We start from the raw sequence: 27,470 nt of genomic DNA, 5'->3' as shown, positions 1-27,470 counted from the left end.
ATTAGTTAAATAACTCTATACGATAATATTTCTTCATAATTTATGGCTATGTATAATGAAAGGTTGGTAGTTGAACAAATGCATATGAATGTTAAGTAGCGGATCTAGGAATTTTTTCCAGTGGGTTCACTTTTCGAGTCAGTTTGACTGTTTGGGTCGGTTTGACGGTTCGGGTTATTTCGATGGTTCGGCTCTTTTTCAACGGTTCAGGTCGTTTCGACGGTTTGGGTTGGTTTAGGTTTATCTCGTAATAAAAATGATATATAATAACAAAAAACAAGTCAAATTTAAACATTGCTAGTAAAATATAATGCTTACAAAATTTAAACAAAAAAAAATACATAATATCTGTTAGTATTTATAACGCCTACAAATTACATTTAAACATTACTAGTAAAATATAACTTGTGCTTCGTAGCGGGGTAAAAACATATATACATGTACATTATTAATTATAACATCGCGAGAAAAATTCAAAACATTACAAATTGAATCATCTGCCATGTTTATGTTTTATTAAGAAGCCTACTATTGGTTCTCATGGTTAGCTAACGTGTTAGGACTGGAACCTAATAACTTGTTTGATAAAAAACGGAATAACTATCTTGTTCTAATGGGTTAAGTTTAACGAGTTTTAACGGATTAGAAATATATGGTTCTAACTACATACTATTGATTAAGATGAATTGTCACAGTTAGTAACGTTTAACATAACTTTTTTAATAATAATAATATGTATATTACATAATATTTTATACCTGCACTATGGTTGTAAGTGATATTCTGTATGTTTGTGTGTGGAGAAGGGTGAGGCTGGATAAGTAAAGACACTAATAAAAGCATATACGTTGGAAATAGGAACCGAACCAAGGTTCTCAAATTTAAAAGCAAGGATGTTTACCACTAGACCAAGGTTTCATATTGTGATATATGTTCACTCACAAAATCTATGTGGTTCACTCTCATGTTTTAATTAGACATCCTATATAAAACTAGAAATTTAGTGGGTTCTCGTGAACCCGGTCTCGTACACATTGATTTGCCCCTGTGAATGTTTAACACATGCAACAAATTCTTGCAACTACCCCAAAATTATCTAGAAGCACATAAAATACGAGCATCCACAATGAGGTGTGGAACCTAAAGTTTGGATGATGTGGATGACTTCAAACAAGAGATATACCAACTTTTCTTGTTGTGGACTACAAGTTTGCTTCACAAAGTTTGTGACTACAAACTTCATCCAAACATCATAGGTGGCAAAAAGTAGGGGGCCACTCTCTCAACCACACACATATATATAACATGTATATATATAATATTATTTTAATATTATGTTATGGGTTTGTGGATGTTTGTTGTTGTAGAATAAATTGAGGTTTTTGAGAAAAGTTTGAAATCTGATGTGGCATAGATGTGACGTTTGTAGAGGTTTGTTGTTGTAGATGCTCTAAGGGGGTGTTTGTAATTTCTTATTTTTATCTTCTTATGACTTATGGAAAAGTCATAAGTTATAACTTTGTGATCAATAGAATTTTTCTTCTCACATATTAAGCAAACCCATACAACTTTTTAATTAGTTATAAGTCACAAGGAGACAAAAATAAGGAATCCCAAACACCTCGTAAGTATCATATAGTAAACTAAACTAAAGCATCAAAATGCAGGGTCTCAATTCAAATTCGTTAAGTGGAATTTCAATAAACTCACATGAATTGAATGATCAATAACGAGATTTAATCCCCTAAGAGCATTTCCAATGAGTTCTGCTCCATCTTTAAAATTTAACTAAGAATTAAACATAATTTCTTTAATTTATATATCATTTAATAACCTTCTCCAACACATTCTCCATTACCATCTTTATATTCTTTTTTCTCTTTCTTTCATTTATAATCTTAACTCCTAACTATTTTGTCTTATTATCATTTTCAATATAAATTGATTTCTAATATATAATTATAGAAGGGTAGTTGGAAAAAGAATATTGTTGCAACGCTCTAAATTTGAAAGCTTCCTATATCATTTCACTAAACTTTAGAGATGGAGTTTGGAGATAGGGAATGAGTTTGAGTGATTATTTAGATGTTTTTTCTAAATTTTAGAAATGAAGACGGGTATAAAGAACTCATTAAAAATGCTCTCTGTAAGGCCCCGTCTCCGGTAGCCCTACTTTGGTGTTGGATTTACTCATAAACGCAGTTCTAAATATCAGAGTTAATTAAAAACTTTACGCGGAATATAAAACTTTCATAAACATTACATATCAAATCATAAACATGTCTAAAAGCATTCTTCTTGTATTTTCAAAATCAAAACATAATCATAAAACATAGCAGATCTTCAGATGCCAGGCTTTTATTCTTCCGCCATGTGTCCCGCTTACGTCAGCTGTCGCATCATACTCACCTGCGTGCATACTAAAAGTCAGCTACGCTGAGTGAGTTCTAGTTAATCATACAATACATTCAGTTACCTTCAATCATGCATCCGAAGATACATAATAATTACTTTACTACTTTACTTTTATTTCATACATACGTACATACTTTATTACTTTTATACTTTATATTTACTTTCCATTCTATCTAAGATATTATTAGGGTATGATCCCTTCCTTTTCTATCTCAGATATTATTAGGGTCTGATCCATCTTTCCTTTGTCTATCTCATATATTATTAGGGTCTAATCCCTTTCTTGTCTATCTCAGATATTATTAGGGTCTGATCCCTTTTTACTTCTCTATCTCAGATATTATTAGGGTCTGATCTCTCTTTCTTCATCTTCGTTCATACTATCTTTACATACTCATACATATACTTTCTTTATTCATTATTACATACTCATATATCGTACATATATTTATATCATACACATTCACCTTTCATGTACATACCTCCCTTGTCGACACATGCAATATCCGAAGATCGTTCACGTGTTGACAAGCTTTCATTCACAATCATAACACAATATCTATCACATAAATCATACGTGGCATACACTTACCATTTAAGGTAAGTGTATTAACTATCACATCGAGTATGCACACAGCCCCGAAAACATAACAAGAAAATGGGGCTAGAAACTCACCTGAATACGGTTACGTTCACCGTTAATCGTAATCCCTTTCTTGAGCTGTGCGCGACTAACTGTATAAGAATTACACGTATCAATCAACTATCTCTACCCATATCATCTTCCTAGTTCAATTATTACCCACAATGAACGGGGGTCCGGGGGCAGCGCCCCTGGCAGCGGGGTTCTAGGGGCGGCAACCCCTAGCAGGGTCCAAGGGGCAGAGCCCCTGGCTGGGGTTAAGCTGCCAGGTCAGCTTGGAAAAATTTTATTTTCATTAACTGTCTTAACACATTTTCCATTAGGATTTTAATTTATCATTTTAACTCTCCTGAATTCGCGAGTGGTCATAATGTAAGCGAACATACGTGTAAGCGAACTTAACCAGTAGCAAACTTAGCCTTAGGCGGACTTAACTTGGCGAAGTTAAACATTAGCGAACTTATCTTTAGGCGAAGTTATCATTAGACGAACTTATCACCAGGCGAAGTTACAGTTTGGCGAACTTACTTAGCGAACATGCTTGGCGAACATGCAGGCGAATATGCTGGGGAGCATACTGGGGCGAAGTTAATCGGCAGCGAACTTGGCTGCGGCGAAGTTGTCCAGTTGCAGCCACTGTTCGTCCCTAATCCCCCCATAATCATCATCTTTCCACGTGAGATCCTTGGGTTCATCTAACCAACCAGCGATCATTCCTATGGTCGTTTTGGATAATATTTAGCCCGAAAACACATAAAGTTTGGATATTTAAGTTCGAAAACGTTCAATACAAGATCTACGGTTTCAAGTTCTATTCTCGTTCTAAGTTTCAAGGTTAAACGTTAATAAAAACGTAACCTTTAAGGTAAACGACATACCTTTACGTGCTCTTTTGATCTAGGTTAGCTTGCTTACGAGTTATTGATCTTGTATATATCTCGTGTAGTGACGATGTATCAAAAATCACGTTGCTTGGCCTTGGATCTCGCTCTCTCTCTCTCGGCCACCGTATAAGGTGTAGTGTATGTGTGTGTTTTTGAGTGTGTAGGCAAATATGGAAAGATGAAATGAGGATTAGGGTTTTATGATAGTTTAAGGAGGTATTTATACCCCTTAAAGCCCATGAACCTAAGGCCCATTACCCCTTTAATCCACATTAATTAATCCAAGTCCATGACTTTTCTTTATTCAATACTAATTAACTATTTAACACACGACAATTTAACGCAACTCTCTTTATTTAATATTAGAATATTTAGGACGTTACACTCTCATAACTAGCTATACGTACACCATCATGAACTCATAAATATTAATAAAGAATTAGACTATTAGAGCTAGGGGATACAAAACCCTTTTAAAGTATCCATGTTTTGAAGCTAAGTTATTAAGTTTTAAGTCATAGAACACACACATATATATATAACTAGGTTACGTGCCCGTGTTCTACACGGGTTGAGAAAATGTCTTTTCGTAAGCATATTAATAACAATATATAATAAAATGTGTGAAATTTATAAAAATCAACTTCAAATATAACCATAAAATTCAATTAAAATATATTGTGTTAAGATATATAGATTCTAGTTTTCATTTACTAACTTCTAAAGACATTATTATAGAGGGTTTGATGTTTGTATCGACTATCGAATCATCCATTTTTGCCTTTGAAATAGTTCACTACAAAGTTTAATAGAGTATCATTTACAAAATTACATGATAATTAGTACACTTAACTTCTTTATAAATATTAAACTTTAAATATGAAGGGGATCAACTATACATAAAAACTTCATTAATGTTATTTATGTGAGTAATTTGTAAATTTCATATCAATTTTATAAATAATTAATTTTCTATAAGATTGTAAAAGAAAAATTGAATTAATGTTTATGAAAAATTAAAAAGTTCAGAATTTTTTTTAAAAAAAACGTCATATTAGTTTTTGTATTACACTGTATTATAAAAAATAAAATAATAAAAATTAACAATATAATTATGTATATAACTTTGAATCCAAATAAAACACTGTTTAACCTAACGTCTTTACAGTAACTCCTTTTCATCTTCTATCATCACTCTTCCATCTTCAATCTTCCACCTTCCACATCGAAAGTATATACGACTGAACTCAAAGAATCAATTATCGTGTTGTTAAGATCTTCTATATTTGGTGAGTTACTTTTCACATACTAAGTATTTTGTCGATTAAGGTTAAAATAACTGAAACTGTGAAAGTTTTTAGTAAAGACGGTGATGATTAAAATAATATTTTAAGTTTAATGTTTTAATATAAGTTATCTTTATGTTTATGTAGATTGCATAACAAAATTTAATGAAAAATTATGTATGTGTATTTTGATAAATAAAATTAGGGCTTTTGAAAACAAATATAATCAGAATGAAAAAATGTTTTTATTATTTTTGACATTGTGTTAGTGTTTATTTATTGATATGTTTGAATGATAACATAAGCTGTAATACAAAAATTGACTGTTATAATCATTCACAGGTCAGATGGGTCCAAGGTTTATTAGGATTGTAAAAAACCCTAATGCAACTTTTATGGTAAGCCTTGTATTTTTTAAATAGTATCAGTAAATAATAACTATATTAATGTAAAACGGTTTTGAATTTGTGTTTATTTCAGAAGTTACCGTTAAACTACGATGAGTTATTTTTAAAATACAATTATCCACTTGGTTCTACTACTATTAGAACAAAAAGTGGATCCAGATGGACAGTTTCAATAAAATATGTGAAGAATGCTTATAGGATGACTAAAGGATGGGAAAACGTTGCTTCGGACTTGAAGTGAGCTTATGACGATTTTTTGGTCTTTAAGGATGATGGAAATTCATGTTTCACAATTCAGCATTTCAATGAAACTCGTGTTACTGCTGACGACAATTCATTCTACAAAAACCTGTTCCATCTTGACATAGATTATACAGTATGTATTCTAATTGTGACTTTAAAGTAATAGTTAGAGTATAGAAAATTTTAAAATAGTTTTTAATGTTTTTGAATATAAAGGTGGTGCCAACTTTGTTTGTTCAACGATTTGAAGACCTCGAAAATATCTCTATCAGATATTTTACGATACGTGCTGATGACATGAATGATTGTACTGTCAAAATCATTCACATTGGAGAAAAGTTTTATTTTAGGAGGGGTTGGCTGAAAGTAGTTGAAGCTTTAAAACTGAAAAAGGGACAGCATATGGTATTTGATTATGATGGTAGAGATGTTTTCAAGTTGACAGCTTTCAAGGGAGATGGTATGGAATATAGGTTGACACCATTTAAATGTCCGGAAAGGGTTCGAGAAATTATAGATGTTGATTTTGAATCTATTGAAGATGAATCTGATGATAATCTTGATGAGAATAATGCTGATTTTGAAGTAACTTCTGTGGGAATGAATCAAGAGTCTGAAAATAATGTTGATGTTGATGAGCAGCATTTTGTTGATGTTGATACCTGTAACAATGGTGATGAAGAAATTGTTGGTGGGATTAATGAGGTTCATGTTGAAGTTGATGATGGCACAAATGGTGAAGAAGAAAATGATGATGCGGCTAATGTGGTTGATGATGATGATCTACAATTCGAGAAAACAATTGTTGATCGTTTGGTAATTCTCTAACAATTAGTGATAGTTTTAATTTTATACTCCAAATATAGCATCCATAAAATATAATGTTTTCATTTTTTTCCCAGCGTTTACCAAATCGTTTTGCTAGCAAATCAAAGTTGAATAAAGCAAGGAATGTGATCATCAGAAACAACGAAGGTGTGGAATTTAAAAGTGATCTTCGGGTGGAAACTCCACACAACAAACCGAGATACCGTGTCCACGACTTCAAAGGTATGTTAACCACTTTTGACTTGAATGTTGGTGACAAATGTTTATTTGCTTTTAACAAAAGGGAGGGGAAAATAATCATAATTAATTTTGTGAACAATTAAGACAATTTGTTTTTTATGTTTTATGTTTGGTAATCATGACTTTGACCTTTTAATATGTATGCCTTTATGTAAGACTTTTTGCTAATTTAAAATGTTTGTAACTTAGTACTATAATGATGGACTACTTTTAATTACATTGCTTAAAGTAAAGGCTTTTAATTATATTGATTGAATTCAACGATTATGATCGTGGAATATATGTCAACATAATGAGGTGCAAAATAATTGACCATAATTGTTTTAAAACATGAATATTGATAAAATTTTGAAAAGTACTTACAAACTTCTAAATACTTCTTTATATACAACATTTGATGTTTCATTTGAAGTATTACCATCACTATCTAGAATTAGAACTTTAAGTCCGTCTCGTCTTGTAACTCTTGATAATGCAACATACAATTGACCATGTGTGAAAACGGGTTTTTCAAATATAATCCGACTCTTGATAGTGATTGCCCTTGACTTTTGTTTATGGTCATTGCGAAACATAAAGCAAGCGGATATTGTCTTCTTTGTAGCTTAATGTGAAGTTTTTTGTCGGTAGGTATTAAAGTAATTCTTGGAATATAATGCATATCTCCAATATTACTACCTGATATAATCTCCACTTGTATAATACGTTTTCCCAATGAGACCACCTTTAACCGAGTACCGTTACACAATCCACTTTTCTGATCAATATTTCTAAGTAGCATAACAGGAACTCCTACCTTTAACACCAACTTGTGATTTGGCAAACCTGATGCTTTAATTCCATTAAGAATGTCTGGAGAGCATAAAATTTCATCTAAATTCTCATTAATCATGTCGGTAGGACATACACTATCAGAACTTAGATATTCCCTTTCTTCTCGAGGAAATATTGACGGCAAACGATCATTAATTTCTTGAACAATATCATTTTTTGGAACAAGTATTGCTCTTTCATGAAAATAATTTTGTTTTTTGAAATTTTGTTATAGACAAAGTCTATTAATTCTGAAACTGGATCACATGAATGTCTGATACGAAGATCTTCTGGTATTTCTATTTGTGCTTCACCATCATTGGTACCACCAACATTACCTTCGCCTATATCCAAAAGCCATTGTGCAAACATTTTAGTTTGCTCAATTTCACTTGAATGGATTGAGGTACTTGTAAGCCCCCCCGGGGCGTCGCTGATCGATACGAGATCCACACGAGGTCTAGGAGTGTGGAATCCTCGTAGACTCGTTTAATGGTGTAGAAGACGAAGAACACGATTACACTCAAACAAACACACAAACAAACACACGAATGGGATAAACAAATCTGCAGATCTTTTATATAATCACCAAACCACGTTACAAACCGAACAAAAACAAAGACACGGCCGACCCGAGGTGAGCTCTACCTCGGGTCGTCCAACACGACTCTCCCTCTCTGTTTCTCTCTAAACAATTGAACTGAAAACACAAAATTCTAACTTTCTGGATACTGAAACCTAAACAAGACACATATGTATATAGACAAAACAACTTCGCGGGCTTGGGCTTGGGCCAGTAGGCGAAGTTGTTATAACTTCGCCTCTGGCGAAGTTGTTCTAACTTCGCCTATGGCGTCTCCGCTGGTCAGAATTGCATAGCGACGGTCACAAAATGCACCAACAGACTCCCCTTTGATCGTTGCTCTCAATTCTAACAAACACAAAAGATCATCTGTTACAAAACATGCACCAACAGACTCCCTCTTAACTGATGATCTTCTGTTTGCTTCTTCTTGTAGGACTCGATTGCACTGTGATCTTCAAACTTGAACTTCACACATACATGCAACATCCATCCTGTCTTCAACCAGCTGTGTCTGAAACTGTCTTGTAGCTTCACAAATCTACCAATCACCCGGCGTCTTCCATATCAGATCTCCCCTTCAGTGTAAGCTTCTCCGACTATAATGATTGAGGTCTTTGACATGCATGCATCCCCGTGCCTCATTGATCATCTCAACCAATCACGTGAAGTACTTCTAACTTCACCAACACGTGAAGTTCTTCTAACTTCACCAACACGTGAAGTTGTGCTCCCTCCACAACTTCACCAACACGTCGGAATTGTATAGTAAGATAAGGTTCAATCTTCAACTACTCAACATCAAGTGATCAATTTCATCACAAAACCACCTTGACAGAATCTAACACACATGACCATTAATTAATCCGAAGCATCTTCGATCACTAGGGATAATGATCAAGAACATTAACACTTTAATTCCCGATTAAATCCAACTTGTTCCAAAATTGTAACAGGATCCAATTCTCGAACGCCTTGAAAATAACATAAATAATATGCTCTGACCGCAATCCAGTGATGACGAAAACCTTCAGTTCAATTTGACTTTCTTCAGTTGGTCAACCTCGAACAACAACAATTTCTTTGCCCAAAAACACCCAAATATGTGTCAACATCCAGTTTCAATCAATATCCCATTCACAACCTCAACTCCATATCCAGAGTTGACCCGTATTTGTTCACACGTAAGACCAAGAGATAACAAGTTTCACTCGTTGTCGGAACAACACTTTCGGTCTCACAATAATCGTGTACACCTGGCCATACAGACGAAGACTCCAAACAATTTTTTTTTTTAACTTCGCCCAAAAGTCAACTTCTTCTAAAAGTCAACTTCGCCCCTCATTAACTTCGCCTGGCTATAACTTCGCATGGCTGCTAACTTCGCCTAAACCCTAAAATTTAAGCGACAACTTCGCCTGAACCCTAATTACTTCGCCTACTGCGGCTGTTCTGCCAAAAACGCATCAGAAACGTGCCAGAAACACCAAAACGCAGATCTCGAACCATAGCATAAGAGCCTATGGCTTTGATACCACTTGTAAGCCCCCCCGGGGCGTCGCTGATCGATACGAGATCCACACGAGGTCTAGGAGTGCGGAATCCTCCTAGACTCGTTTAATGGTGTAGAAGACGAAGAACACGATTACACTCAAACAAACACACGAACAAACACACGAATGGGATAAACAAATCTGCAGATCTTTTATATAATCACCAAACCACGTTACAAACCGAACAAAAACAAAGACACGGCCGACCCGAGGTGAGCTCTACCTCGGGTCATCCTACACGACTCTCCCTCTCTGTTTCTCTCTAAACAATTGAACTGAACACACAAAATTCTAACTTTCTGGATACTGAAACCTAAACAAGACACATATATATATAGACAAAACAACTTCGCGGGCTTGGGCTTGGGCCAGTAGGCGAAGTTGTTATAACTTCGCCTACGACGAAGTTGTTCTAACTTCGCCTCTGGCGTCTCCGCTGGTCAGAATTGCATAGCGACGGTCACAAAATGCACCAACAGTACTTAACCTCAGTTTTTTTGTCAACTTAAGGACTTTGCAATTTCTCCAAATGGAAGAAGAAGTTAAACATGAATTGACAATTTGTTGTCTACTTCCACCTGGGACAACCGGTAATATTTGTCTAAAGTCTCCTCCAAAAACAATCACATTTCCACCAAATGGTAAATTTGAAGAAGCTCCTGATGCGGATGTTAAAATATCTTTTAATGATCTATCCAAAGCTTCAAACCCATGCTTGTGTACCATCAGTGCTTCATCCCATATAATTAGTGAGGTTTCTCTTAATAAATATGCAAGATCGCTATCTGGCTTTATGTAACAAAATGAATCCTCAACCAAATTAATTGGGATGTGAAACCAGGAGTGTGCAGTCCTACCTCCGTATAACAAAAGTGAAGCGATTCCACTTGAAGCAACACTTAAAACAATTTTTCCTTGAGATCTTATAGATGTACATAAGGTCTTCCAAAGATAAGTTTTTCCAGTCCCACCATAACCATAAACAAAAAATACCCCACCTTTATTCTTATCAACCGCTTCAATGATTTCTTCATATACAGAATGCTGCTCATCAGTAAATGAAGAAAACAGTTGTTCAAACTATTGAGCTAACATCACATTGTCATAAGCTAGTTCTTCACTAAGTAAAAGATTATTTGCAGAAGAGATGGAATCTTTATTAGGAAAAGGCATGGTAGAAAACTTTTTTAGAGTAGAATTATTTCTTAATAGAAACTTTTCTATCTCAAACAATGTAAGGTTTTTGAGTTGTTCTTCATTAAGTTCTAAATCTGTACATTTTAAAAGTATGTGTTACACAAAAAATAAATTAAATATAGATTTTTAAATAGAGATAATAAAACAGGAAATTAAATCATGATATAAATTTTAATACCTAGATGCTTTAAAACAATACGCTGTTTGTATAAAATATCATCTGACAAATAACTCCACGTACTTTCCCAAACAAATTCAGGTCTAGACATGCTCTCCGACATAAGCAATGTGCAAAATAAACTTCTTAAGTAATAACCAGTGCCAGTAAAACTTGCTTCTACAATTGCTTCAACGTATTCATTATCATCATCCAAAAGGCCACATGCATAACACGCATCTCTAAATTTTGGATATTCAACAGAGTTGACTGTTCGAATTTGAGCAAATGTTGTTGGACCTTTTACCTTGTTCAACAAAATTCTTAAATAATAAGCTTCACCAAGAGAAAGAGAGACTGCATGAATTCTGCCAATGGAAAATCCTTTTTTCCTTGGTTTCCAATAACGTTTGTCGGCTTTCCAAACAAACTTTGTAGGAAATTCAACATAAGTTAAAGTACATGCTTCTGGATAATTTTGATTGCATTTGAACCACTCTGAAAACATTGAGGAAGCAACAGAAGGTTTATCTAATATGTCATCAAGATCATCAAACGACTCATAAATAACCTGCTGTTGACCAGGTAGATGAAAAGGAAGCCTAAACACTGAGGGAGTCCTATAATGTATATCATATGAAAAAATCCTCCATAATGCTTCACATGCAGATATATATCTACAACTATAGTAGTCTTTGATTTCATCAATGTTTTCTTGATTGTGATTTTCTTGATTGGTTGGTACAAAACAAACCGATGCTCTATCATGGCCTTTATTTATATATTTAAACAAATATTTGATGGAACCGGCTTGATTGCACCACTCAACGTTGATGTGTGCTTGATATCTTTTAAGAGTGTTTTGTTATACGGCACAACGCTTGTATTATCCAACATCACACTTGACTTCTCAACAAAAAAAACCATTATTTCGTCTTCTGTATACGGGATAACCATCACCGTCAATTGATGTGAATTCATGGAATTTTTTTGGGAAATTTTTTGAACATTTTCCGTCAATCATGCATGGACAGTTCTTATTTGCAATGCCACACGGACCATGAATCATGAACTCCCTTACAAGATAATACAATTCTGGATCTAACTTTTTGTCTGGTATTTCAGCTGAAATAAATGGATCAATATGTTCAACTGTTGGAAGTTTGTGATCAGCATGCTTAAATAAACACAGATGAGCATGAGGCAACCCACGTTTTTGAAACTCCACTGTATATACAACTATATAAAAAGATAAACAAACATATCAGATTGTGACATAAAAATGAATAGCAAAAATAAGTGTATTAAATTAAAGTCTAATACAAAAAAGACATTTAATGTTTATAGAAACTTTGTAATTAATATAAAATGTGGGAAGATATGATGGATTACTATATATGGCATAATATATAGTTAAGTTAATATGAAATAGGTCAAATCAGAAATGAAAGGTCAGTGGGAATAATAACCTAGAGCCGTCAAAAGTAATTATGATGGAAGCTGGAAAACCAAAAGTCTGGTTACGAATTAAATGTTTAGATTTAGAAGATTTTGTTTACAAAGTATTAATATATGTCAAATGAAAGATGAACACCACATATTTTGAACTTTCTTCTTAAAGTTTTCTGAAAAAACAAATGGCAGATCTAGTATCATGGTGTAACATCCCAATTTTTCGTTCGGATAGTAATAATAATAAAATATGATAGGATAAGTAGGCTTTTAGATGGACTTAATTATGGACCAAAAGGGAAAGATGGGCCTTAGGTCCATGGGCTTAAGGGAGTATAAATACCCCTTAAACCCTAATCCTTTCCATTTTTATCCTAATCTACACACTAGCCTATACCTTAGAAAACACACACAACACCATCTTATAACCCGAACCAAGATCCGAAGGCGAAAACCCGAGCTTGTTGGTGCTGGAACGTCGTGACGGACCAAAACAACATCAAGGCTTAACCGTGTTCGTAGTTTGACTCGTTCAAGGTACGTTTATAGTTAGAAATCGTTCGTATAGGTTCGGTTTGATTTTGGAAATCATAGATCTGTGTTAGTTTGTTATAAACGAACCCAAAATAACAAATATTACTGGAACTGATTAGCATTTGATAGGTTAATTGTTAACCTAAAAGAACCCGTAACCTATATGCCTAAATCGCACCCCTTAAACATCGAAGTTAGGCCGATTTGATGGTTGGGGTTTGTAGGTGCTGGTCAGACGATTCCGTTGATACCAAAATCGTGATATTTGGTTAAGAAACGAAGGTTTAATTGCAGATCTAAGATCTGTTGACTATTTGCTGTTCTTGACGATTTTGACTTTGACCCTTGAGTCAAAGTCTGGATAAGAACTATGGGTGATTCGTTATGGGTGATTCTTTAGCTAGTTCGTTATGGGAGCTTAGCGAATCAGAGGGTGATTCATTAGCTAGTTCGTTATGGGAGCTTAGCGAATCAGAGGGTGATTCGTAGCTAGTTCGTTATGGGAGCTTAGCGAATCAGAGGGTGATTCGTTAGCTAGTTCGTTATGGGAGCTTAGCGAATCAGAGGGTGATTCGTTAGCTAGTTCGTTATGGGAGCTTAGCGAATCAGAGGATGATTCTTTACCCAATTCGTTAAGGGAAAAGTAACGAACTAGGAGTTTAATATAAAGACAGAATGGTCCCTGGACTTAGAAAAGAATTATATAATTACATAACAGCCCTTGGAGTTTGGCAATTTATGAAAGATACCTTTAAAGGTTAATGAGTAACGATTAACTAACCAGGTAATGATTTAATGAAGTAAAACAGCTTAGACGTGTAAGACTAATTAAGTAGCAATGAGATGACTAGAGCGGTACTTAATACTGTAAGTATTAAACAGTTAGACGCGCACAGCTCAAGAAGGAGAAACCGTTAGCAGAAGAAGTAACCGAGTTCAGGTGAGTTTCTAGCCCCATTCCTTGTGATGTTTTCGGGGCTGTGTGCATACTCGATGTGTTGTTAATACATTTATCCTAAGTGATAAGTGTATGCCATATGTGATATATGTGATAGATATGAATGATTGCTTGTCGGTACACGAACGATCTTCGGTTATTGCGCGTACTGTCAGGTTATAAATAAAGGTACGAATATTATATATGGAAGATGTATGAACATTACAAATGAACACTTGTCGGGGCGTGAACGATCTTCGGATATTGCACGTATCGACAAGGGGTATGGTTGTTAAATGAATGATGTAAAGAACGCCTAGAGTGTTCTTATGCTATAATGTAATTATTGTATATGTGAAGTATGTGTATACAGGTACACTAATGGTATGTGAGTCCTACGTTCGACATAGTAAGTTAGGATGGTGAATCCCTCTAACTTCTGTTGGACGTAGACTTGGTAGGTGATGGTGTAGTTAAGGACTGCGGGCCTTATACGTGATGCAGATGATAGATGTAAACGTAGATAGGGACGGTGGGCCTTATACGTGTTATAGGAGATAGAAGCCAACGTAGATAAGGACTGCGGACCTTATACGTAATGTAGATAGGCGTCAGCACAGGAAAGGACTGCGGACCTTATACGTGCTATATTTGTGTTGTGGTAGCATAGGGGAGGACTGCGGACTTCGTACGTGCTATGGTTTAGGTTGCAACATAGGGAAGGACTGAGGACCTTGTACATATTGTCAATATAGGATGGTATAGGGAAGGACTGCGGACCTTGCACGTACCATAACTGGCGAACATAGGTAAGGACTGCGGACCTTTTTACGTGTTCACAACCTTGAGTATAGGTATAGACAGCGGACTATGATCGTACTCTCGGTAGACGAGGATTAGTGATTGTAGGTATGTATGTAACTATGGTAGTAGGGTAATTGGTTAAGTATGGATATGTATGGATATGTATGTATGTATATATGTAAGGGTGTGTTTAGGATAGCTTATCTAAGTGAAAAGGGACTTTTTGTTGACAGGAATTATAAGGCTATGTAATGGTTTTTGTTAGGAATTATAGTGTTATAAGGTTGGATTAGGTTATTTGTTTAGAAAAATCAAAATGACCAAAATAGACACTCTTTTTTAAAATGAGTGTAATGGTTTTTGAGGGTTAAAGGGTGTAATAGGTAATTCAAATCAATGAAGTTAATAAGTTAGAGATTCCTAAGTTTTGAAACCTCATATATTTTGCTTTAACCATAACTTAAAATCCAAAAGGCGTTATGGTTTGCCAAACACCTTATTAACTTTAGCAAAAATTTTATCAGTTATAAGTTATGAAAATAAGGAATTCCAAACACCCCATAAATAAGAAATTTTAATAGATGTTTTTGTTTGCTTAATATTAGAGTTTTATTAGTATAGATTTAGGTTCAAATATATAAAGCATTTCAATAAGTTAGTTACGGTTTAATAATAAGCCTTGAAAATACATATTATTATAGTAGTTTTAGATTATTTGAGAAAATTATAACAACATTTAAGCATTTAAGTTATAATGTTTTTAGTTTTGGCTATACTTTGAATATAGGTGGTGGCTGGTGGTTGATGCAGGTGATGGGTGCTGGTGAATTCAGGTGGTGGTGGTGAAAACTTTGTTTTTCATGTTTTTGATATGTAATGGTATGGTTATGGTGAACTCAAGACAATTTTTTTTTAAACTGTTTGCCTTATGTGTATAAGGCTTGGTATGTAATATATTATTATGTAGGATGGTATGCTAATTATATATATTATGTGATATATGATAATATATTTGATATGTATAATTATTTTCCTTAATACGGTTTGGTAGCATACATATATGTTTGTTGATGATTGGTAGAAATAACGAGAAAAAAGTACTTGCTTGGACCTTTCCAAGTATTGAATTCTCCTTGATGTCTTTAATGATAGAATCCAATTTGATTTTGAATAATCAACATAAATATCAGGTCTGTCTTCGGCATTAAGCATTGTGTCTTCTAAAAATCTTTTAACTTCTGGCCATTTAGGGTTACATGTAATTGTAATGAAAAAATTTGGATAACCATACCACTTACAAAGAGACATGGCATCTAAATAATTTTGCAACATGTAACGGGCATTGCCAGTAAAGGAAGAAGGTAGTATAACACGCTAACAAACTGTAGACAGATCGTTGTTGCCTTGATTTTGAAAAGAACGGAGATTCTCATAAGTCTCACATCTTAATTTCTTTTGCTGATTACGTATGAAAAAGAGTCTTTCACTTTCGATCATTGTATACGCATCAACTAAAAATTGTTGAAAAAGGCGCCTAGAAAGTAGAATCAATGAATAATGATTCAATCTGTCTTGAATCATGTAACAGAAAAACTCTCTCATTGTGCATAAGCGTGTTTTAGTGGTGTTTGAACAAGAAACATCACGATGAGGAATGTCAATTCTGTAACAATCATCACCATAAATAAAAATAATCGGATACTGAAGTGGCACATAAGAGGGATGTAATTCACTAATACGTTGCAGAAACCCTCTTTGGTCTTGACAATAATATCTCTAGGTTCAAGTGACATGTCAATGTCTCCAACAACTAAAGCAGCAACCTCAGAAGCAGTTGGCAAGTTATATGTTCTTCCATCTTTATTTCTTTTTGCAATAAGGCGTAACTTTAAATCAACATGAGGATTGCTTTGAAAATAGTCACGGGCCATTCGGTAAGATTTCACCAACTCATTGTGTGCATCTAACATGTTTTTCAACTCCTGAATAATCTCTACATCTAAAGTTTCAGATGCTTCTGTCGACGCCTTGTTGGATTTACTGAAAAAAAATATATGTAATGCAAAAACTAGTTAGCTATTGTGAAAACTATAAATCATATAAAATATAATTCTGTTAACTAAGTAGAAAACATACCCTAAACATTCTTGTCTGTTTGCTACCTCATTTTCAGTATCATATATATATATATATATAACTGAGAAAATTTAGCGCTTGAACCGTCTGTTGGTAGAAGACTTCCAATGGAATGGTAATTTTCACCGCTCAATCTAAAAATAAAAGGACCTTTACCTCGGTTTAGGGAGGAATCAACTTTTCCACCCATTGATGTAAAAGCAAACATTGAATTGTATCGACGAATGTTTTTTAAAAAATGTTTGCTTTTTGAATCCAAACCACTAAAAAGACGTTTATAAATGGATAGAGGTTCTTTAAAATTTGGAAGATGAACTTTGTTGTATCCGCAACATAAACTAAAGCTTGATTTATTCTTTCTTTGTCTACTTCGTAACGCTTCATCCTTCCACAATTTTGCATTACATTTTTCACATACATGACTTTGATTTCCATGATCTAAATAATCCGATACAAATTATTTACTACATTTATTAATACTTCATTATAAGATAGTAAAATTTGATATGTTAAAAAAATATAATAAAATAAAGAATATTTTTTACCTTTAGATTTACCAGAGAATATTTGATTCATTAATTCTACATCATCATCATCATCTTGATATTGTTCTATTACATCTGATGTAGATGTATTAGATATATTTTGTTTTTTTGATTTGGATGAAGATGCTTTAATATTCCTTGCGTTAGAAGATTGAGCTGTTGCTTTTTTTGAATTAAGATATTGTTTTCTGATCAGCCGAGAGATTTGTGGACCGGTGTTATCATCATTTCTATATAAGACACTATAATATATATACAAAACAATTATAAGTAAGTAGTCACATATAAATTAAAATATGTATCATCATCTAAAGGAAAAGTATAAAAGACAAGTATAGTTACTTACCGTTGGTAATATTAGAAAGTGGTTGTGTAATATTATAATCTGAAGAAGCAATAACGTTATGAACATTTGTAATTGATTGATAAGAAACATAATTTTCCTTTCCATGGTGCTTATTTGGTTGTTTTATTTGAAGGTTGAAATTGAAATTGATGTCTTCCAAAGATCCTGCAAATTCATGAATGTGTTTTGTTATGATGGATGTATTATAAAGGACAATAGATTTAATTATATTACCTTGAAAATTTTTGCTTAAATTTGGTGAGTACATCTTTTGTTTTCTATTTTGTCTTCTTTCTTTAAAACTATATGTGAATAATATAAATTGTAATTACAAATTGTAATTACATAAGAAGATATAAATTAAAAAAAAATTATACCATTTGAGGTGGTAGATTGTGGGCTTATTATCTGTGAATCTGTATGAAAAAAAAATTATAACTGTTGTTAATAAACATATCTAATTTTATTATTACTAAATAACTATGTTACGAAAATAACCTTCGATATTGCATCGTGGGCTTAATTGTTGGGTTTTTTTAACAGTCATTTCAAGTTTTCTTTTCTGTCTCATAAACTTTGCTTCAACAGTTTTTTGATTGTGATCTGTACAAAATGTAATTTTTGAATCTAAAATTAGTAGTTGTATTAAAAAGAAAAGGTAATTTATAACATGGTATTTAAATAATTAAATGAACAAAACATAAAATTGGTATTCTATAACAAAAAACTTTATATAACATTTGAAAACATTACATTTTAGTTTTCATTAAGAAATTTATATTGAGTGACAAAAAACTTAAAACTTTTTAAATGAATATATAAGTTGAAAATTTAAAACAAAATAAAGTTTTTGGTAACATAAAAATATGTAATACTTTAAAATATAAACACAAAACAAACATAAAGTTAATTAAAAAACATAACATAGTGATACATTTTCAAATAGTCTTAAACCAAAAAGTACACAACAGGAAATACAACAATAAAACCATAAACCTTGGAATGATTCCAAGATCTGAAAATAGTTCTAAAACAACATAGATAATTAAAAAGTCTTCAAAATTACATAGAGTAACATTAGAAACATAAAAATAAACACTTCATTTTTCGAGCTTGGGGATTAGCAGGGCAGGCTTGCCATCAGAAACAGGTTTAGTGGTAGACATATCCCCAAGTTCAACAACATCGTAAGTGTTCATCAAATTTCTCTTGGAAGTTGGTTTTTTGGATTTCCTCTTAAATGTTGCAGTCTCACAAACATCAGGCTTCTCAATTTGTTTGTCATTACTTTGTTTTCCAGCTGGAGTAATGACATTATCATCCATAACTTCAACAACAGCCTATAAATTTATAAAATAAGCTTGTAAGTAAATGTTGCTTTTTCTATAAATAAATGGAAAAATTAAAGTTAAATTGATGTTAATAACCATTGGTTTGAGAGCTTGACTTGAGTCAATACCACCAAGATTATCAACCTAATATGTATTTACAAACACAATATGAACTTCAAATATAAAAAATTATATTTATATCAGGTTGAAATAAATATGTAATACTGTAAATAGTTGAAATAATTAGAATTGTATAAAGGTCATACATTGGGGTTCAGTGTATCTTAAGACTGACTATCATCCAAACAGTTGGTCAAACATGCAGAGTCATCAACCTATAATTTAAAATATTTACCATCACAGTTTTTTGGTGAAATTAAAAATGTATGTTGAATAAATTTAAATGCAAATTTATTACCTCAGAATTGTTTGACTTCTTTTTAAGCTCAAAGATAATATCTCACCATCATCAATGATTTTTGAAACACCAAAAACCCAGAAGTTGTTTTTCTGATTAAAGTCGGTAATATCAATCCGAAATGCAAACTTTTTCCCCACAAGACCATCAAACTCATCAGGATACAACGCTTTATCACCACCCTGTTGTAACATTTCACAACAATATTAACATCAAATAGTTATTAAAATGAAAAAAATAAAGCAGAAAAATTACAAAGTAACAATGATATCTTACAGCAACATGTTTTTCAACTAAAGCTTTAGTAGAAGTGTTGAGAATTTTCGAAGCTTCTCTGTCAAAAACTGTCAAAGACACACTTCCTGTGGAATCCTGAACCACCAATGGGAGTTTCAGCCTGCATAAATAAATAAATCATGTAACATACTATGATTATAAGAAAAATATGTTGACAAAATTTAAATATAATATAACCTTTCAACAACTTCAATAACAGTATTATTGCAAGTCTCTGTTTTACATTCAAAAACATCTTCTTGATCAACCAAAACACCAACAGTATGTTCATCACCATCACACTTTTTTGTAACCTTCATGTGACAAGTTTTACAAGCAAAATAATACCATGACAATTCTTCTTGTATCATCCGAACAGTACCAACAATAACCACAGACTTCACCTGTATTTATATTAACTCTATTATAACATAACATAAATATTAAATATTAAAAAAAGGCAGATAAAGTTTACTCATTTAGAGTTATCTCAGCTATGTTAACAAATTCGCTCCTTACAACATATTCATCATAGAGGGATAAAAACATTCCAGATAACCTAGATTATTGGGTGGAACATGATGAACCAGCAGAGTTTTGAAGAAGGCTGAAAAATATTGATAAATTTAGTGAGTAAAATAAAGAATCTGCAAAAACAAATTAGATTGTAATATGAATCTTTAATAATGAATGTATAAAACCTGTTTCGAAATGAAGTAATTTCAACAATGTCAGAATTCACAAAAAGCTTTGAAACATTAAAACAGTTGTTCACATAACCGAAACGTCCAAAGTACTTCAATGTGTCAAACTGGAGTACAACAACGATAACACCATTTTCATGTCTGTTTTGCCAGTGCTCTAAAACAGAATCAGCATAAGAATCCCACATAGAAAGGTAAATTGAATTCATCCTTGCAAAACAGAATTAAAAATAATATTTCAACAAAAATACTTTCCAAACTAAATTTAAAATTATAAAATATTAAGAGTAAATACATACTCAAGATCTTGAAGAATGACATTGACTTTCTTTGTGTCTTTACCCTTTGATGTCTTGAATTTCTTCACATCTTTAACATCAGCAACAAAACCAATAACATTTAAAAAAACAAATTGTAAATTAACACATAAAAAGTAAAAGGAAATAGAAAAATAATACATGTACAATATAAAATCTCTTTACCTAAAGCTTGATTATCAAGAACAATTTTTTCAATGATATCCTTAAAATCTGTGAAACAGAACTCATATACTGGACCAGAGAAATCAAAACATGGGAACACATCACTGTTAGCAAAAATCCCCAGCTTGTTTTGGCTGTTCACATATTTGTACTTTGAGTCATTCAAACCAATTGTAGGCCTCACAATGAAATAGCAATCTACAAAAGTAAAATTATATAAGTGTAAATTAGATTTAATTAAACCATTACTTTGTGATTTTTATAAAACTTCTAACATAAACTAAAAACAAATAAGAAATCAACATGTGATATCAATTGTGCAAAGTAAAAGTAATCTTTAGTAAAAATATAAGTTAATATTACAAATAAGCTGATTCATTAATCATATCTAACAATTATTTAGAGATTTTAATAATAACTTAAAAAAGTAGAAAATATTAAAATAGGTTATACTCTATTCACTAAAAATTAAAATCTACAAAATACAAATAATTATAATTCAAGTACAATTTGACAAATATTCCTAAAAATAATTAATTTTACATACTAATTTTATAACCTATGTTTAAAAATAATACAAATACAATGAAGACAAAAATAGAGTGTAAACAACCATTATAAAAATTTGTATAAACAATCAATACAACTATAGTAAATGTTATCAATATTTAGTAAAAATTTATAATACAAATTCAAATGTAATATAGTAACAAATAAGAAATCAAATATGATATCAATCTATAAGTAAAAGTAATATTGTTGACTATAAAAATAAGATGATAGTAAAAATAACCTGATTCATTAAGAAGACTTTCAAATTTGGGAAACCATCTTCTAAGAACATTAGCTTGCATTGTGGTTCCCTGTAAGTAAAATGTACAAGTCAAAGAGATATGAAAAATACAAAATAATTAAAAACAAAATGTATAAATTTAATGGATGAAGATATACATGTTCATCCACAACAATCATTTCAATTGAGTAAAACTGATCTGGATTATTATACAAAGGCTGCTTCCATAAACGGATTACATGAACTTTCAGAGTGTAATCACGACGTGCCAAATCCAAATCCTTCAAATATGTGATGTTTCTGTAACAATATACACTACAAAAAAATTGGCCTTAGGCAACCTTTATTTCACAAAAAAAGCTGCATTAGGTGAAGTTGCATTAGATCTAATGCAACATTTTTATTAGATAATGCAACTGTTTCTTTCAAATGCAACCCTTTAAAAGTGTTGCATTTGAAAGAAACAGTTGCGTTATCTAACAAAAAGGTTGCACTAAATCTAATGCAACTTCACCTAATGCAACTTTTTTTACGAAATAAAGGTTGTCTTAGGCCAATTTTTTTGTAGTGAAATGATGCACGTGTCAAAAAAATTCAATACTTATAACCTGCTTTAAATAAATAATGTATTACAACATAAAGTGTTAGATTACACCCGTGCTCCATGACTTCACAAGAAAGTAAGACAAAGTGAATGTGAGCGTGCACAATTGTGGGCATGTGGGAGAATACTTATAGACGAAAAAAACAATCTATTTTAGGCAATATGAAAAGTTGAAGAAAAATATTATTTCTTGGTTAGAGAAATTGGAAGGTTAATTAGGAAACTTTTTTGAAAAAGCTATCCAGAGAAGGGATAAAACCGGATAAAAACAGAATGCAACCAATTATCCAATGAATCTTAACATTATTTTGAAAAGACTAAACACTTTAAAAGTAAAAGTAAACTTAAAAATATAAATTATGTTGATCAAATTTCTGTTTTATTTCATATAGCATAAAATATATTTTTGATTTCATTGCTCTTTAATATCTATATAAGTAGTTGAAATATATATTTAGTAATTTGTAACAATTTTGAAAATGTTAATTTGATCTTCATTATATTATAAAAGTTTATCAACATATTTAAGTAAGGTAAAAATTAAGTTTCAAAATTTTTGTAAAGTTGAAATAAAACAATACATAAAAAAGAAAAAAAAATACATAATGCATTCAAATATCCGGAGAATAATTACAATTTCTTGGAAATAGTTAAAAATTATAAAAGTAAAGATTTAATCAAAATCTCTATTATGGTTTGTATCTTATAAATTTCAATTATTTGTAAATCTTTCATTGTAAATTAATAACAACAAATATTTACTTCTTAGAGCCTAAAACTTTTTTTTGTTTACATTCCTATTTAATCTGTATATGTAGTTGAAATATATATTTAGTATTTTGTTAAAAATTTTAAAATGTTAATTTGATATTATAGATGGAAAATCTCTATATTTAATTTGGAAAATGTTAAATGCATACTCATATTTAATCTGTCTCAATCTAAATTAGAATTTGAAACTGTGTCAATCTTATTCAATATGATAGTTTAGTTTCATAAAGTTTGAAAGTTGTTGTCTTTTGTTTCACCTATAATCCATATAAGTAGTCCAATACGTGCTCACAATTTTGAAAGTTTCAATATACTTTGACCAATAATGTATTTTAGGCTATATGAAAAACCTTAGCAAAATATTCTTTCTTGGTTACATAAATTGGTAACTAAATTGGGAAACATTTTTGAAAACATATCTTGTAATAGAGTTTATAGATTACAATGAAAGGTTGATCAACATATTTAAGTAAGGTGAAGATTACCTTTCTAAGTTATTTTAAAGTTGAAATTTAACAATACATAGAAAAGGGAAAAAATTAAATGCATGAACATATCCAAATAATAGTAACAATTTTTGGAAAGAGTCAACAGTTTAAAAGTCAACGTTTACATAAAAATCTAAATCTTAAATTAGTATGTTTTATAATTTAAATATTGTAAATCTTTGATGTAATTTAATAACACCTAATATATATACATTTAAACAAAAAATACACATTGTTTATGACAATTTAATTAGTGTAAATGTTGTTCAATATCATGGTTTATTTTCATATACCCAAAAATATATTTTTGTTTTCATTAATCAATAATCTCTACATGTAGTATAACACTTTCTCACAATCTAGAAATGGTTAACTTGTTCTTATAGTTGACAAATGAAAAGTTGTATTTTCTAATATATTTTACATTGAAATGAAAAGTTGATCAAAAGTACCTTTTTAAAAGTTGTATTTTTTAATATATTTTACTTTGAAATGAAAAGTTGATAAAAAGTCTATATACCTTTTTAAAATTTGAGAGAAAACAATACATCAAAAAGTGAACAAAAAAGAGTGTATTAAGATATGTAAATAATACTGACGGTTTTTGGAAAGAGTGAACACTTTAAAAGTGAACACAAAAAGATTGTATTGAGATATGTAAATAAGATTGACGGTTTTTTGAATAGAGTGAACACTTTAAAAGTGAACACAAAAAGATTGTATTGAGATATGTAAATAATATTGACGGTTTTTTGAAAAGAGTGAACACTTAAAAAAAGATTAAAATATAGTTTGTATTTTTAAAATATAACATACGTAAATCTTTCCTTAAAGGTTATAATAACAACAAACTTATACTTTTAGAATCTGAACAACTCAAAATGTAGAACAAAATTCGAATATTTTCATATAACGTTTTAAACATTTCTACATTTTTGTTAAGTTGAAAGAAACCATAAATTAAAAGGGAAAGAAATTTTTTTTATTAGGATTTCCAAAGAAAATAAATAGTTTTTTTGGAAATAGGGAAATCTTTTGAAAGTAACAGTTTACATATTTTTCTTTCAAATTTAAAAGTTTGTATTTTTAAAATATGTGATATGTAAATCTTTGAAGGTCAATTAATAACAACAAATATATACTTTTAAAGGAAAGTGGAAAATGTATACTCATATTTAATTAGTCTCAATCTAAAGTGGAATTCGAAAATATGTAAGTCTTATTCAACATCATAGTTTGTTTTAATATATGCTAAAATATTTCTATGTTTTCTTTCAATTGTAATCTATGTAAGTACTCCAACACATGCTCATAATTTTGAAAACTTGTACTTGTCCTTAAGGTTGACAAATATGGATTGGTTATAGATTGAAATAAAAAGTTGATGAACAACAATAGGTAAAGTTGCAGTTTGCCTTTGTACCTTTTTTAAAGTCGAAAGAAAACCGTATATAAAAAGGAAACATAATGTATTAAGCTTTCTAAAAAAATGATGACAATTTTTTTACAAAACTGAACACCTTAACATTTAAAAATTTAGTAATCCTCAAAATGAAAGGTATAATTATATGAATATGCGATATCTCTATTATTATAAATTAATAACAATGAAATGAAAATTGTATATGGCAAAATAAGAACATACTTTAGAGTATAAAAAATAAATTAGAAAACTAAAATTTAGGGGAAAGAATGAATATATGAAAAAATTTAAAAAGTTTTTCATAAAATGATAACCTTTTATACAGTATTCTAAGTTTTGAATTTTTTCATATAACGTTTTAAATCTTTCTACATTTTTGTTATGTTCAAAGAAAATCATTAATTAAAAGGGAAATAAACATTTTGTATTAGTATTTTCAAATAATAGGAACATTTTTTTTTTTGAAAATAGTGAACTGTTTAGAAAGAAATAGTTTACATATTTGTCTTTCAAATTTAAAATGTTGTATTTTTAAAAAAGGGAACAAAAAAGATTGTATTGAGATTTGTAAATAATATTGACGGTTTTTTGAAAAGAGTGAAGACTTTCAAAAACATTTTTTGTTTAAAATACAGTTTGTATTTTTAAAATATATGATACGTAAATCCTAACAGGATCAAACAATAATTTTAAAACTTTATTTTTAAAATATAGTTTTTATTTTTAAAAATACATCATAACATGTTCAAACAAAAAAGTAATTACATTTTTAAATAAATAAATCTTGCTCTAAATATTTAGCTTTAACAACAAATACAATTTTTTGGAAAAGTACTAACACATGAAACTTATAAATTTAATTAACTTAAAATTTTATGTATTTTGTATTAAATATGTAATATTTAAGTAGTTTGTTAATAATTAAACTAAAAAATAAATACTTTTCAAGATAAATTTAAATTGGATTATACCTTCACACCATGAATCATATGAGAAATATATTAATCTGATTCTTGATTGAAAATAATAACCTTTTTAAACAATAAATGTTGATCTAAATATTTAGCATTTAAAGAAAATTAATCATAAAAAGGATAAAAGCAAAAATAATAACCTTTTTAAACAATATTATAAGTTTTAGGAAATTAGAAATTACCTTTTTAAACAATAAATGTTGATCTAAATATTTAGAATTTAAAGAAAATTAATCATAAAAAGGATAAAAGCAAAAATAATAACCTTTTTAAACAATATTATAAGTTTTAGGAAATTAGAAATTATGATTAAAAATATTGCATATATAAAAATGATAATATAATTCTTTGTTCTTAAATAATAACCTTTTTAAACAATAAACGTTGATCTAAATATTTAGCATTTCAAGAAAATACATCATAAAAAAGGATAAGACCAAAAAATAATCAGCTTTTAAAAACTATTAAAAGTTTCTATAATTTGAAAATATTGGATATATAAAAAATTGAATTAAACAACATGATATTGAAGTCCAAGAAGATAACTTAATGTTTGAAGAAATTGAATTAAACAACATGATATTGAAGTCCAACAATCCAGAATCCAGCTAAATTGATGTGTACTTGCAAAATATTTAAAACAAATTTGGAAATTAATTTGAATTAATAAATATGTAAAATAAAATTTTAAATTACTAAATTATATATAGAGATTTAAACAGCAAAACAGTACCTGTTCATCGGCATCTTTAATCTTCAATGTTGAGAATACGCCTAAAAAATATGGTACAAATAATGTAAGCCAAAATGATTAATTAAATAAATTTAATTCTTTATTTTTCAGAATATAAAAAATTAAATTAATTATAAAATCAACTATACATACCTTGCAAAACATAATATTGATTCCAGCAAAGTCGATGTGTACTTGGAAAACATAATACAAAAATTTGAAAAGTAAAATAGAAGTCAGAAATGATAAATATAGAAAATGGAAAATTAAAAAAATAAATTAAATATAATATAAGAACAGGATAACAGTACCTCTTTATGTTCATCTTCATTTTCACTGTTGACCATATGAATCTGAATAGACAGCATAGAATTATCTATTAATGAAAAATAAATTAAGAGTTAATTAACATGACTTAAGTACACAGTATGAGGCAAAATTAATAAAACCTAACATAAATAAATTAATTA

At 30.6% G+C, this 27,470-nt stretch overlaps 1 pseudogene; it reads right to left on the bottom strand.

The window, feature by feature from the left end:
* Positions 1-7,379: 7,379 nt before the first annotated feature.
* LOC143594457 (uncharacterized) lies at positions 7,380-22,673 on the bottom strand (annotated as a pseudogene).
* Positions 22,674-27,470: the final 4,797 nt, after the last annotated feature.

This window comes from Bidens hawaiensis, unplaced genomic scaffold (genome assembly GCF_021521415.1).
Source record: "Bidens hawaiensis isolate Kalapana, Puna unplaced genomic scaffold, B.hawaiensis_p1.1 tig00043655_1, whole genome shotgun sequence".
Lineage (NCBI taxonomy): Eukaryota > Viridiplantae > Streptophyta > Magnoliopsida > Asterales > Asteraceae > Bidens > Bidens hawaiensis.
The sequence above is the reverse complement of the archived record's forward strand: the minus strand, read 5'-3'. Positions and strand labels throughout refer to the sequence as shown.